Source organism: Stegostoma tigrinum, chromosome 7, assembly GCF_030684315.1.
Source record: "Stegostoma tigrinum isolate sSteTig4 chromosome 7, sSteTig4.hap1, whole genome shotgun sequence".
NCBI classification, from domain to species: domain Eukaryota; kingdom Metazoa; phylum Chordata; class Chondrichthyes; order Orectolobiformes; family Stegostomatidae; genus Stegostoma; species Stegostoma tigrinum.
Window position 1 is genome coordinate 63654681 of NC_081360.1, and position 12847 is coordinate 63667527.

The following is a 12847-nucleotide window of genomic DNA, read 5'->3' on the forward strand; positions in this document are numbered from 1 at the left end:
CTTGTTTGTGGAGATTACATTCTTTATGATTGTCACCTTTATATCCCAGCATGCCACCTCAATCCCCACAACTATCTTCTCCAATCTCCCTACCACACAAATGGCCTTTAATAATCTCCATGGACTATTGCAAAGGTTATCGCCAGGACTAATCGTGGCACACTTCCTGGACTATAGCAGGATGGTACGACCCTGGCTGACCATGGCCAAGTAATTTATAAATACTGGAGGATGCCTTTTCCTCACTGTGCCAGGACCCCAATTGAAGGCTGTCTCCCTTGGCCTGACTGGATGACAACTCCTCTAAGATTTGGAGAAATGCCCATTTGGTTGAAGCATTTGCATTGTATTTGCTGAGTACACTGTAGGCACATGGTGTTGAAAGGAGATTGTTCACTGCTGACAACCAGGACAAGCTGCCTGGCACTACCTGCACTACACAGCAAGACAGGACAGATGCACTGTAAGCCTTTAAGTTGTGGCTGTGTGGGTAATACACCAAAAGGCAAGGCAGAGATGCTGTGAGCATTCAGGCGAGCACATTGTGAATGAATGGTAAGGCAGCAAGTGAGAAATGCTCAAGGGCATTCCGGTCCAACCCATGAGATAGATATCTGTCCTTCTGTGCAAAGCAGCTGCAAAGGTCCCAGTATGCTCCAAAGTGCAACACTGAAAGTGGAGAAGTGTATTGTAAGTGAGTCAAAGATGTGCCATGTAGATGGTGCATGTCTGATGCCAATTTCAGTGTGTATGTTTAAGTGGTCATTTCGAATGGATTGGGCCCTGAGGTGGTGTGGTCTAGTTTCCAAGATGGAGGCCTGGTGGAGCAAGTCGCAAGCTACATATTCAAATGGCTCCAAACAGACATCTCACCCCACAACTAGCAAGATTCTTGTCTCCGTTCTGAAAACTTGGTTGCAGAATTGGACATTTTTTTTGTGTTGAAAATCTCATTTCTGCCAATTCTATCTGGTTTTCCTAACTCTCATTTTTGGCTCACATTTATGTAGTTCAGGGGCTGAAGATTTGGCCTCAGGTTCTTATTTACGTTATGGTATATTATGATACAATGATAGTAGTTTTGAGCTCAACCAGTTCTTGTTCACTTGTGCACAAAATCAATAATGCACTGTTTTAGAGTACAGCCAACAGAATAAAATTAATTTTAGATCAAATCTGTACTTGTTTTTTTAAAGACATATTTTTGATAGATGAAACATGGCTTCTTACTCAGACAGAACTGGGGAAGACCATAAACAAAATGCTTTGCTGTTTCAGTCATTCTGACAATGATCTTTGTCTACATTTTTTATAGACAATTGTTTTATTTTGTAAGCTTTATATATTTCAAGCTACATCTTGGTTATAGCACAAAACATTCAGCATCAATGTTCCAGTTTTTCTGTTTGCCTCACTTCTAACAATGATTGAAGATTTACTAACATTATTATTATTATCATCATCATCATCAACAACGCTACTCAATACTCCAATTTACTTGGTCATCCAAATGGATATACCATAACACTGGTAATTTAGCTTACAAAGGAAAAATTGAACATGTCACAAATAAATGTAATATTTCAAATACAAAATATCTCAATTTCTTGATTTCCATTTTTTTTCCATGTATTTGTTCAACACTTGATCTTCCTAAGTCCAATTCTGGCATCAAGAAGAAAATAAAGTTGGAAGATGAATGCAGCTCCACATTCAGGAAAAGAATCAGTGAGCAAGCTATCCTTACGCACCTTGTATCAGTGTGTGTTTAAAGAACAGCATTAGAAAAGGCTGGAGATGACGCCATCTTATTTTTGCCTCAGTGGGGAATGGCACATGTCAATGGTGTAAATAGGATGAAAACTTTTTTTTAAGAAGTGAGGATTAGAGGATTTCATAATTTTAAATCTGGACTTTGGCTTTAAACTGCTGATAGACCTTAAGTTATAGCCTCAAAAGTCTTTAGTTTTCTCAAATCACAGCTTTCCCAATTTCTTTCTCTATCAGCATGAATATTTATTTCTCCAGATTAAAAAGTACTTTTCAAAACAGGGATCGAAATCCAAATCAGTACATGTGGATATTGTGATCTAGAAACGCTGTCTTAGCTTAATGATAGTCACTTTCACTTTAGAGTTAGCAGATTGTAGGTTCAAGCCATGCTCCAGAGACTTTAGCACAGAGGGAATACTACCAGACATGCCTCGTTACCAATGAAATGCTAAAGTAAGATCCCAGGTGTGCGTAAAAGATTGCCATATCCCAATAAATAGTATGGGTGAGGGATTCTCTCGATGCTCTGACAAATATTTACATTTCAATCAATACCACTAATACAAATTATCTAATCATGGATCTCATTCGATTTAATTTGATTTGCTGGTGTTACATGTATTTAAGTACAGTGAAAAGGTTTGTTTTGAGAGCAGTACAGGCAATTCACAGCAAACAAGGCCATACAGATCATGGGGTGTATAGACAAAGCAAGAACTTGGAATTTTGGGTTAAAAGTGCAGAACAATTGTAAGAAATGTGAGAATAAGATCTGCTGTAGAGAGCTCACAAAGAGTCACCCTGTGTCAATGCCATCTTGAAACGATAGTTGCTCTTTATGCCATTTTGCTCTGCGCACATAAATTGTTCAGGCTTCTCCACTCTACAATAGTGGCTTCTTGTTGCCTGTGAAATAATTTACACACTTGGGAAAATTTTGTTTTCTTCCTTCTCTATGTAGGTATAATCTAAAAATAACATAAATCTTTAGTGTCATGCTGGGAGAAATGTTGGCACTCCAAATATTTTGTTAAATATTTTAAACTAAATATCTGGTCAATCTCCTTTCGAATCTAAACATGGCTATTTTCAACAAATGCTTGTAATCTTCTTTGAATAATGAAAACTTAATAGCTTCACATTATATGTCAACATCAAATGATTCTACATTAAGTGCCTGTATGGCCAAGAACCTCCTTGCACAGAAATAAAACCGACAGGCTGCAGACAAAGTCATCAGACCATGTAGTGCTCCGAGACATTCATTTTGTTGTATCTTTTAAGTACTGAGCAGAGGCCAACAGCTGCCTCCCTTTTCACATGTAAGAGCATCATCTCAGATTCAAGCTGCCAATTATGGTTGCTTGTCATTATAACAATATATACAGATGTAATGGGTTTAGGTGATGACATCCACTTTAATAAATACTTTCAACCATATAATTCATTGTTCAGAATACACTTTCCATTCCCTGTAACAGGATTAACAGTCACATTTTTAAAATTATATACCTACAATTTTCCACTGTTTTTCCACAACAACCCCAAGGTCTCACCATGTACAGCAGTACTGTTCCACATACACTGGCAGCTCTACAACACCTCACACAAGTGATCATTCTTCACAGTATGTGAATATCAGCCAGCTATTTGGTCACAGCACATTTCCTTCAAACACGGTCTTGATGTTCATAACGGCAGGCATTCTGGCACAAACCTGGATGGCAATCAGGAATGAATATGCTGCCTGGTTTTCCCAACCCTAAGGATACTGAAATTAGTTGTCGTGTCCCATCTGTTGTCCCAGTTGAGAAAATCTAATTTAATACCGACAGAGAATCACACAATGACAACAGTGTAGTGTTATTAACCATTAGTCTGTCACGTTTATAATCTCTTGTCAGAAATGTTGATAATCGTAGACTTGCCTTTAAAATCAGATGGCACACAATACATGATCATAAATATACTTGTGATTTGATCCTGCCTACATGATTTCTGAATCAGGACAGCTGAAAAACAAACCTCATATATCTCAGTTATAATATTACCAACAACAGAATGCTCATTAGTACATTTTGTGTTTAACAGCATTAAACGTTTTTGTCATTATGAAATGCTTTGCTTCCTAGCTATTTTGCAAGATTCTACAGAATATTACATTATTTCACATGAATTCTACATCAGAAACTCTAATTAGGACAAGTATTTTGGAGTAGTTTGTGTGAGAAAAACATTTATTAATATTTGACTATAACGAGAACATATTACCATTTTCCAGGTTAAAGCTTCTATTATCTATCTGCTTGATGGACTATTCCAGATTTTCATTCCAACACATTGCCAGCATCCCAAGGGTAAACATCCTTCACGTCCAGCGTATGCTCTATTTTTCTTCACTAGAAAATGCCAGTGGCGTTTGCAATACGAAATATTTCAGCTTCCAAGACCCACAAACTCATTCTTTTTAATTTGTAGAATTGCATGTTTGGAACAATTCCTCCTGCATTCGGCAATTAAAAAGGATCATATGTCTGTGTGGGAGAAAGCACACTGTGCGGTATCAGAAGTATTTCTATTATATTTGAAGACTAACTGCAAACACATTTTGATCTGCCTGTGAATTGTTGTTCGTATAAAGCTCCCATGGGTTTCATCTATCTTCATGTTGTTCATTGCATTGGCTTGTACTAAACAGACTTTTCTCCCCCCTTTGGAGAAAATTTGCTTTCATGTCTCCTTAATATTTACAGATAAGAAAAACTTGCATAATTTTACAAAACGTAATCAGTTTGAAGGTGTGACAATCCAGATAGATGGATTTCTGGATTGGACAAAGAGGGATCGGAGCAGGGCAGGTGGGGACAGAAGGCATGTGAGAAGGAGAAAGAAAATCACAGTATATCAATTGAAGTCTCTCATAGATCTAAGTAGTCAGGGACCACAGGAGAAAAGTAAATAAAAAGCAAAAATTCCACACATTAGTGCAGAAGATTTAAAATTTTTTTTTCCCTGTTTCATGATTAATTGTCACATTTTTCTAGTTTCCCTCCCTTCTGGTCCATTCCATGTGTTTTTTTAAAAATTGCACTCGAAGTGTAAAGCTAAGATTGATTAAGCTAAGATCATGAAGTGATATCAAAAAACACAGCACTGCAGAACTTCAACTAATACTACCACAAAATGTGTTAACTTTTCACCTGTGGCATGTTTATTTTGAGGTATGCTGCTAAACCAGGCTTCTCTAGCATTCACTTCTCTTCAAAAACAAAAAAACACACATTGAGAGATGCTTTGGTATGGTACTGATCTACATAAATGAAAGTAGAATTGAAGTAAAAAGTTTGACATAACATTTCGATCTATCACATCATAAATGACTGTCAAAAATTAATTCCTTCATTTCAAAATGATGATGGAATTCATGAAACAAAGCTGCACCTTGCCTTACACTTTCACAGTTTGAAAAATATTTACAACCAGAAATTCTTCAAAAGACTTTGGCTTCACTTTTATCTCCAGAAATTTGAGTGTAATAAATTAGTACCATAAGGCAACTTTCCTGACACTGGAGAAAGTGCATCAAAAGGTGCCTGCAAATAGACCTGGTCAGAGGTGGCTTCAGGTCAATGCAAGAAGAGGTTCCCAAAAACACCAGGGTGAGTAAACCTCTTCAATCCTCTACCTCTTTTGTCAACACTTTGTAACTCACATCTCACCACTCACCTACCATGTCCTGATTCACTTCAATCACCTATTTCAACATCACTAGGGCACACTAATTCATCTCCTCTGAGGTCACAAGTCAAATATCTTCCTGCTCACCACTTTTGTTTCTTGTTGTGGCATTTTGGAAGATCATTAAAATGGTGCAACTTAAGATTACATAGACTTTGATATTTAGAGAAAAAATAACCATGACACTTTTTATGGGGTTAAAAGAAAAGCTTCTGCTTTTTTTCCCCCATCTTGGGGAGTGCCTTTTCGTTAAAAAAAATACTGGAACCATTATGAATGCTTGGCTGAGTTTAAAGTGTTAATGGGTTTCAGCACAGTAAAGTGTTCTACTCATCTTAGAAAGTTGTAAGATGGTAGTAAAAGATTTTGCCTTTGACATAAGTTAATAGCTTTACCAACAGTGAAAGATTTTTCACGTGGAAGAATGCATTTTCTCCATTATTAACTACAGGATGCTTGATGGGATTTTGTTAGATTGGCAAAGAAAGCTCCCACAAGGAATGTAGAATATTTTCAATGCATATTTCATAGATTTACAGGATGCTATTCAGTGGATATTTTGTTGACAGTTATGGAAAGCAAATGGGGATGCATTACATTTATGAAGTGGTAACAATGTGGGTGGAGAGATTGAGGTGAATGAAGGGTGACAGTAAATGAGGCCTTCAAGCTATGTTAGGACCAATACTGTAGCCACTAAGAACTGAGGCCTTCATGACAGCTCATGTCTGTCCTCATAATCCTCCTGTGCTGCTTCAATTGCTCAAAAAATAATGACAACATTTGAGAAAAGAAAAAATTTCTGGGCAAAATCAATCAGGGTTGCAGCAAAATGGCCAAACCCATAAATATACTCCCAAGTGGTAAATTCAATCCACACAGTACAAAAGCAGTGAAGCTATGCTGCATCTTATCAAAAGGCTAGCTAGTCTTCAGCTGGAATATAGTTTCAACTTTGCATATTGTATTTTATGAAGGATACGTCTTCAGAAATCTATACTTGGATTTACCAAGATCATATGAGGCACTTTTGTCTTGTGGAAAGACTGAAGAAACAGGGATATTGTTCTTAGAGCAAAGAAGATTAACAAGTTAGAGGCGCTTACAAATATGGAATGATTTTCAGACACAGTAATGAGAAGGTGTGTAAACAAAGATTACTAATTTATAATGATTGGTGAAAGACTCCGATCACTTGAGCAAAGCTTTTCTGACACAACAACAATCTGGAAGCCACTGCCTGAAGGGATAGTTGAAGTAGATTCAAAGTGCTTTTCCCAAAGGTATTTGATAAATACTTGGAGGAAAAATAATTACAGGGCTACTGGGTACATGCAGGCACATAACTCATTAACTAGTCTCCCAAAGTCATGGCACATTGGCCGAATAGTCTCCTTGTATTGTGTGCAGTACAATTCCATGAATTCTCACTTAATCTGCTGAATGTGCTTGGACAGCCCAGGCAATTAGAGGTCTGTACCTCATCTGACACAAACCTATTATGTTCTGATTTTGACAACAATAAATGCTTAGTTTGTTTAAGTTGTGTTATTTATTTAAAGATTAGCACTTTTGTATCTGCCAGAAGATCACTGATTCTAGTTCCATCCCAGAGGTCCTTGAGCACATAATTCAGCAATGATACCTTAGTGTAGTGCTCAGGGAGCATTGTTAGACATGTGGTCTTTTGGATAAGCTAGTGAGCAGAGCCTGCTGTACTCAGTTGTACTTCTATGGCGCTATTTCTCGAACAGGAGAGATTAACCATTGCTCTAATCAAACCATTGACTCATAGGTTATCTGATTGCTGGAGATCATATTGCTATTGGTGGGAGTTGCTATGAGATTCCCTAGATTACAACAAAGACTCAACTTTTTGGGATATGCTGAGATCATGGAACAGCCTATATGAATGCAAATCCTTGTGCTGTCCATGTATGTTTGCAAGGATTGTGTAGGAGTCAGTTAGACGGATCTGCAGAGAGTATCGCCTGCCCGTCATCCTATTATACATCTTGCAAGCAATTAGCAGCATACAGTAAAACATGAGAGAAATAGAGTATTGTACTGCTCCTGCCAGGGCACTTACAAGCCTCAGGTGGCCTTCCAACTTGATGGTGGATGGAATGTTACATGGGGTAGAACAGACCTAGGGTCACACCAACTGAGGCCACCTAATTATTAATTTTGAGTACGGCTGGAGGAGTTCAGGATCTGGGAGGATGTCCAGCAGGTTGCCAGCTCAGGCCATAGTTGGGGGAGTGGGGGTGCTCTGTTTTGTCCTCCCCATCAAGTTCCCCACCCAAGCCTCTCTACAATCCCTAGGATTTCACCTCCCCTCCACAGCAGCAGACACCCTGCTTGTACCTGATGCTGGACTCCAGGATTTAGGACTTTACAATATGGGATTGTACTCCAAGTCCTGGTCACCATTACCATTAATACTGCTGGTGATTCCAAACTTTTGGCTGCTTTTTGGGGATGACTTCTGTCTGAATGAAGTTCTATCTCCAGACAATTAAAATGTTCCTTGAAGTGTTCATTGGCTGCAGGCTACTGCAATCTTTAGGAATGTGCTTCCTCTGACTCTTCGGGGTGGCAAAGCAAGAAACACCATGATCAAAAAACCTTGCCCATAAAAGCATTTTGGTATAATATACTTACACAGTCCTGCTTGCTGCTGTCCTTGTGATCAGCCACTAGATGTACATTGAGACAACAGTACTTCATTCAGTTAATAGATGTTGTTAGCTTGTGCTCCAATGCAACGTGTGTGGAAGAGCCCACCCACCACTACAAAACATGAACTCTCCCCCATCAGCTGTTGGGCAAAGTGGGGAAGATAACATCTTATCCGACACTGGCAAAACAGATGCTGGTTATCTGCAAAATGCAGCCGTAGGCTACATGCTAGGAAAATGTAGCTGGGTGACATGCACACTCCATAGATCCTTAGCCAGATAGTCCTGTTAAACAGAGACTGCAAAGGCTATAACAGCATGCATAGTCAAGTGAACTGTTGTGCACAATTGCTTCTCAGTTAAATCCAGGCAGATTCTCTTGGCCTGGAGATGTATGATGAGTGTGGCACCCAGAAAACTTTGTTACATGGATGGATTGGAGAAGGTGGGGCTGCTCTTACTCTGTTTTCAACAGGTTGCTATACATCCTTCTTACCTCAGAGAAATGCAAGGATAATTCTCATTGTAAATCCAAACAGTTTCTTTACAGAACTTCAAAATACCTCAGATCTTGCAGAAATTTCAACAAACATCACCACAGCTGAGAATGCAGATCCTTTCTGGAAATCTGTGTGAAGTCAGTTGATTGACTGGCTAGCTTCTTTAACAGCCTTAAACAAATCAAGCAAGCATATAATACGCCATTATCCAGACTAAACAGGCAATTATGAAACAATAAAACTTGTTTTTATTCTTTAATGGGATGAGGGCATCGCTGACCTGACAGTGTTTATTGCCCATCCCTAAGTGTCCAGGAGGTCAGTTCAGAGTCAACCACATTGCTGTGGGTCTGGAGTCACATGTAGGCCAGAACAGGTAAGGATGCAGTTTCCTTCCCTAAAGGACAGTAGTGAACCTGATGGGTTTATTTCCCACCCCCGATAATCAGCATTGGATTCATGGTCATCATTAAATCTTAATTCCAGATTTTTTTTTTACTGAATTCAAATTCCATCACTTGCCATAGCTGGATTTGAACCCAGGTCCCCAGAACATTACCTGGGTTTCTGAATTAACAGTCCAGCGATAATACCAGTAGCCATTTGAGTAATTTGAATGAACTCTTTCTAAACAACAAACTTTAGTACGTCACACTTCTTGTCATTTACATAAGTGATTTGGATGTGATCACAGGAGGTATGGTTAGTAAGTTTGCAGATGACACCAAACGTGGAGGTACAGTGGACAGCGAAGAAAAATAACTCAGTAGAACAGGATCTTGATCAGATGGGCCAATGGGCCAAGGAGTGGCAGATAGAGTTGAATTTTGATAATTGAGAGATGCTGTATTTTGGAAAGGCAAATCAGGGAAGGACTTATACAATTATTGGAAAGATCCTGGGGAGTGTGGCTGAACAAAGAATCCCTGGAATGTAGATTTATAGTTCCTTGAAAGTGGAGTCACCAGTAGACAGGATAGTGAAGAAGGCATTTCGTATGCTTGCCTTTATTGGTCAGTGCAGAGTTGGCAGGTTATGCTGCAACTGAACAGGACACTGGTTAGGCCACTTTGGAATAGTGCATGCAATTCTGGCCTCCCTGCTATTAGCAAAGATGCTGTGAAACTTCAGGGTTCATAAAAGATTGATAAAAGGATGTTGCCTGGGCTCGAGGGTTTGTGCGATAGTGAAAGGCGGAGGCTTTTTTTCATACCCCTTGGTGTGTCAGAAGCTGAGGGATGACCTTACAGAGGTTTATAAAATCATGAGAGGCATTGAAAGGGTAATCAGACAAGGTTTTTCCCCTGGAGCAGTGAGTCCAAAATACACAACATAGGCGCGAGAGCGAGAGTGCGAGAGAGAGTGCGAGAGAGAGTGCGAGAGAGAGTGCGAGAGAGAGTGCGAGAGAGAGTGCGAGAGAGAGTGCGAGAGAGAGTGCGAGAGAGAGAGAGAGTGCGAGAGAGAGAGAGTGCGAGAGAGAGAGTGCGAGAGAGAGAGAGTGTGCGAGAGAGAGAGAGTGTGCGAGAGAGAGAGAGTGTGCGAGAGAGAGAGAGTGTGCGAGAGAGAGAGTGTGCGAGAGAGAGAGAGAGTGTGCGAGAGAGAGAGTGTGCGAGAGAGAGAGTGTGCGAGAGAGAGAGAGAGTGCGAGAGAGAGAGAGTGCGAGAGAGAGAGAGTGTGCGAGAGAGAGAGAGTGTGCGAGAGAGAGAGTGTGCGAGAGAGAGAGTGTGCGAGAGAGAGAGTGTGCGAGAGAGAGAGAGAGTGTGCGAGAGAGAGAGAGAGAGTGCGAGAGAGAGAGAGTGCGAGAGAGAGAGAGAGTGCGAGAGAGAGAGAGAGTGCGGAGAGAGAGAGAGAGAGTGCGAGAGAGAGAGAGAGAGAGTGCAGAGAGAGAGAGAGAGTGTGCGAGAGAGAGAGAGAGAGAGTGCGAGAGAGAGAGAGAGTGTGCGAGAGAGAGAGAGAGAGTGTGCGAGAGAGAGAGTGCGAGAGAGAGGGAGAGAGTGCGAGAGAGAGGGAGAGAGTGCGAGAGAGAGAGAGAGAGTGTGCGAGAGAGAGAGAGAGTGTGCGAGAGAGAGAGAGAGAGAGAGTGCGAGAGAGAGAGAGAGAGTGCGAGAGAGAGAGTGCGAGAGAGAGAGTGCGAGAGAGAGAGTGCGAGAGAGAGAGTGCGAGAGAGAGAGTGCGAGAGAGAGAGAGAGTGCGAGAGAGAGAGAGAGAGTGCGAGAGAGAGAGAGAGTGCGAGAGAGAGAGAGAGTGTGCGAGAGAGAGAGAGAGTGCGCGAGAGAGAGAGTGTGCGAGAGAGAGAGTGATGCGAGAGAGAGAGAGTGCGAGAGAGAGAGAGTGCGAGAGAGAGAGAGTGCGAGAGAGAGAGTGCGAGAGAGAGAGAGTGCGAGAGAGAGAGAGAGAGTGCGAGAGAGAGAGAGAGAGAGAGAGAGAGTGTGCGAGAGAGAGAGAGAGAGTGTGCGAGAGAGAGAGTGCGAGAGAGAGGAGAGAGTGCGAGAGAGAGGGAGAGAGTGCGAGAGAGAGAGAGAGAGTGTGCGAGAGAGAGAGAAGTGTGCGAGAGAGAGAGAGAGTGTGCGAGAGAGAGAGAGAGTGTGCGAGAGAGAGAGAGAGAGAGAGAGAGAGTGCGAGAGAGAGAGAGAGAGTGCGAAGAGAGAGAGTTGCGAGAGAGAGAGTGCGAGAGAGAGCGAGAGAGAGAGAGTGCGAGAGAGAGAGAGAGTGTGCGAGAGAGAGAGAGTGCGAGAGAGAGAGAGTGCGAGAGAGAGAGAGTGCGAGAGAGAGAGAGTGCGAGAGAGAGAGAGTGCGAGAGAGAGAGAGAGTGCGCGAGAGAGAGAGTGCGCAAGAGAGAGAGTGCGCAAGAGAGAGAGTGCGCAAGAGAGAGAGTGCGCAAGAGAGAGAGTGCGCAAGAGAGAGAGTGCGCAAGAGAGAGAGTGCGCAAGAGAGAGAGTGCGCAAGAGAGAGAGTGCGCAAGAGAGAGAGTGCGCAAGAGAGAGAGTGCGCAAGAGAGAGAGAGAGAGTGCGCAAGAGAGAGAGAGAGAGTGCGCAAGAGAGAGAGAGAGAGTGCGCAAGAGAGAGAGAGTGCGAGAGAGAGAGAGAGAGAGTGAGGGAGAGAGAGAGAGAGAGTGCGAGAGAGAGAGAGAGAGTGTGCGAGAGAGAGAGAGAGAGAGAGTGTGCGAGAGAGAGAGAGAGAGTGTGCGAGAGAGAAGAGAGAGTGCGAGAGAGAGAGAGAGTGCGAGAGAGAGAGTGCGAGACAGAGAGAGAGTGCGAGAGAGAGAGAGAGAGAGAGTGCGCAAGAGAGAGAGAGTGCGAGAGAGAGAGAGAGAGAGAGTGTGCGAGAGAGAGAGAGAGAGAGAGTGTGCGAGAGAGAGTGCGAGAGAGAGAGAGAGAGAGAGAGTGCGAGAGAGAGAGAGAGTGCGAGAGAGAGAGAGAGGGCGCAAGAGAGAGAGAGTGCGAGAGAGAGAGAGAGAGTGCGAGAGCGAGAGAGAGTGCGAGAGAGAGAGTGCGCAAGAGAGAGAGAGTGCGAGAGAGAGAGAGAGAGAGAGAGAGTGCGAGGGAGAGAGAGAGAGAGTGCGAGAGAGAGAGAGAGAGAGAGTGTGCGAGAGAGAGAGAGTGTGCGAGAGAGAGAGAGTGTGCAAGAGAGAGAGAGTGTGCAAGAGAGAGAGAGAGTGTGCGAGAGAGAGAGAGAGTGTGCGAGAGAGAGAGAGAGAGTGTGCGAGAGAGAGAGAGAGAGTGTGCGAGAGAGAGAGAGTGTGCGAGAGAGAGAGAGAGAGAGAGTGCGAGAGAGAGAGAGTGCGAGAGAGAGAGAGAGTGCGAGAGAGAGAGAGAGAGAGAGAGTGCGAGACAGAGAGAGAGTGCGAGAGAGAGAGAGAGAGAGAGTGCGCAAGAGAGAGAGAGTGCGAGAGAGAGAGAGAGAGAGAGTGTGCGAGAGAGAGAGAGAGAGAGAGAGAGAGAGAGAGTGCGAGAGAGAGAGTGCGAGAGAGAGAGTGCGAGAGAGAGAGTGCGAGAGAGAGAGTGCGAGAGAGAGAGAGAGTGCGAGAGAGAGAGAGAGTGCGAGAGAGAGAGAGAGAGAGAGGGCGCAAGAGAGAGAGAGTGCGAGAGAGAGAGAGAGAGTGCGAGAGAGAGAGAGAGTGTGCGAGAGAGAGAGAGAGAGTGCGAGAGAGAGAG

The 12847-nt window shown here is 42.6% G+C and overlaps 1 protein-coding gene across 15 annotated transcripts in view; it reads right to left on the reverse strand.

Annotated features, from left to right (window-relative positions):
- The window catches only part of csrnp3 (cysteine-serine-rich nuclear protein 3), a 273625-nt gene that overhangs the window by 61530 nt on the left and 199248 nt on the right, over positions 1-12847 (reverse strand). Inside the window, exon 1 of one of the 15 annotated variants that reach the window (XM_048535107.2) lies at positions 3290-3324. The exons of the other annotated variants lie outside the window; for them this stretch is intronic. The gene's annotated coding sequence lies outside the window, so the exon portion shown is untranslated. Of the gene's footprint in view, positions 1-3289; positions 3325-12847 lie in introns of those variants that run through there. 15 annotated transcript variants of the gene reach the window in all.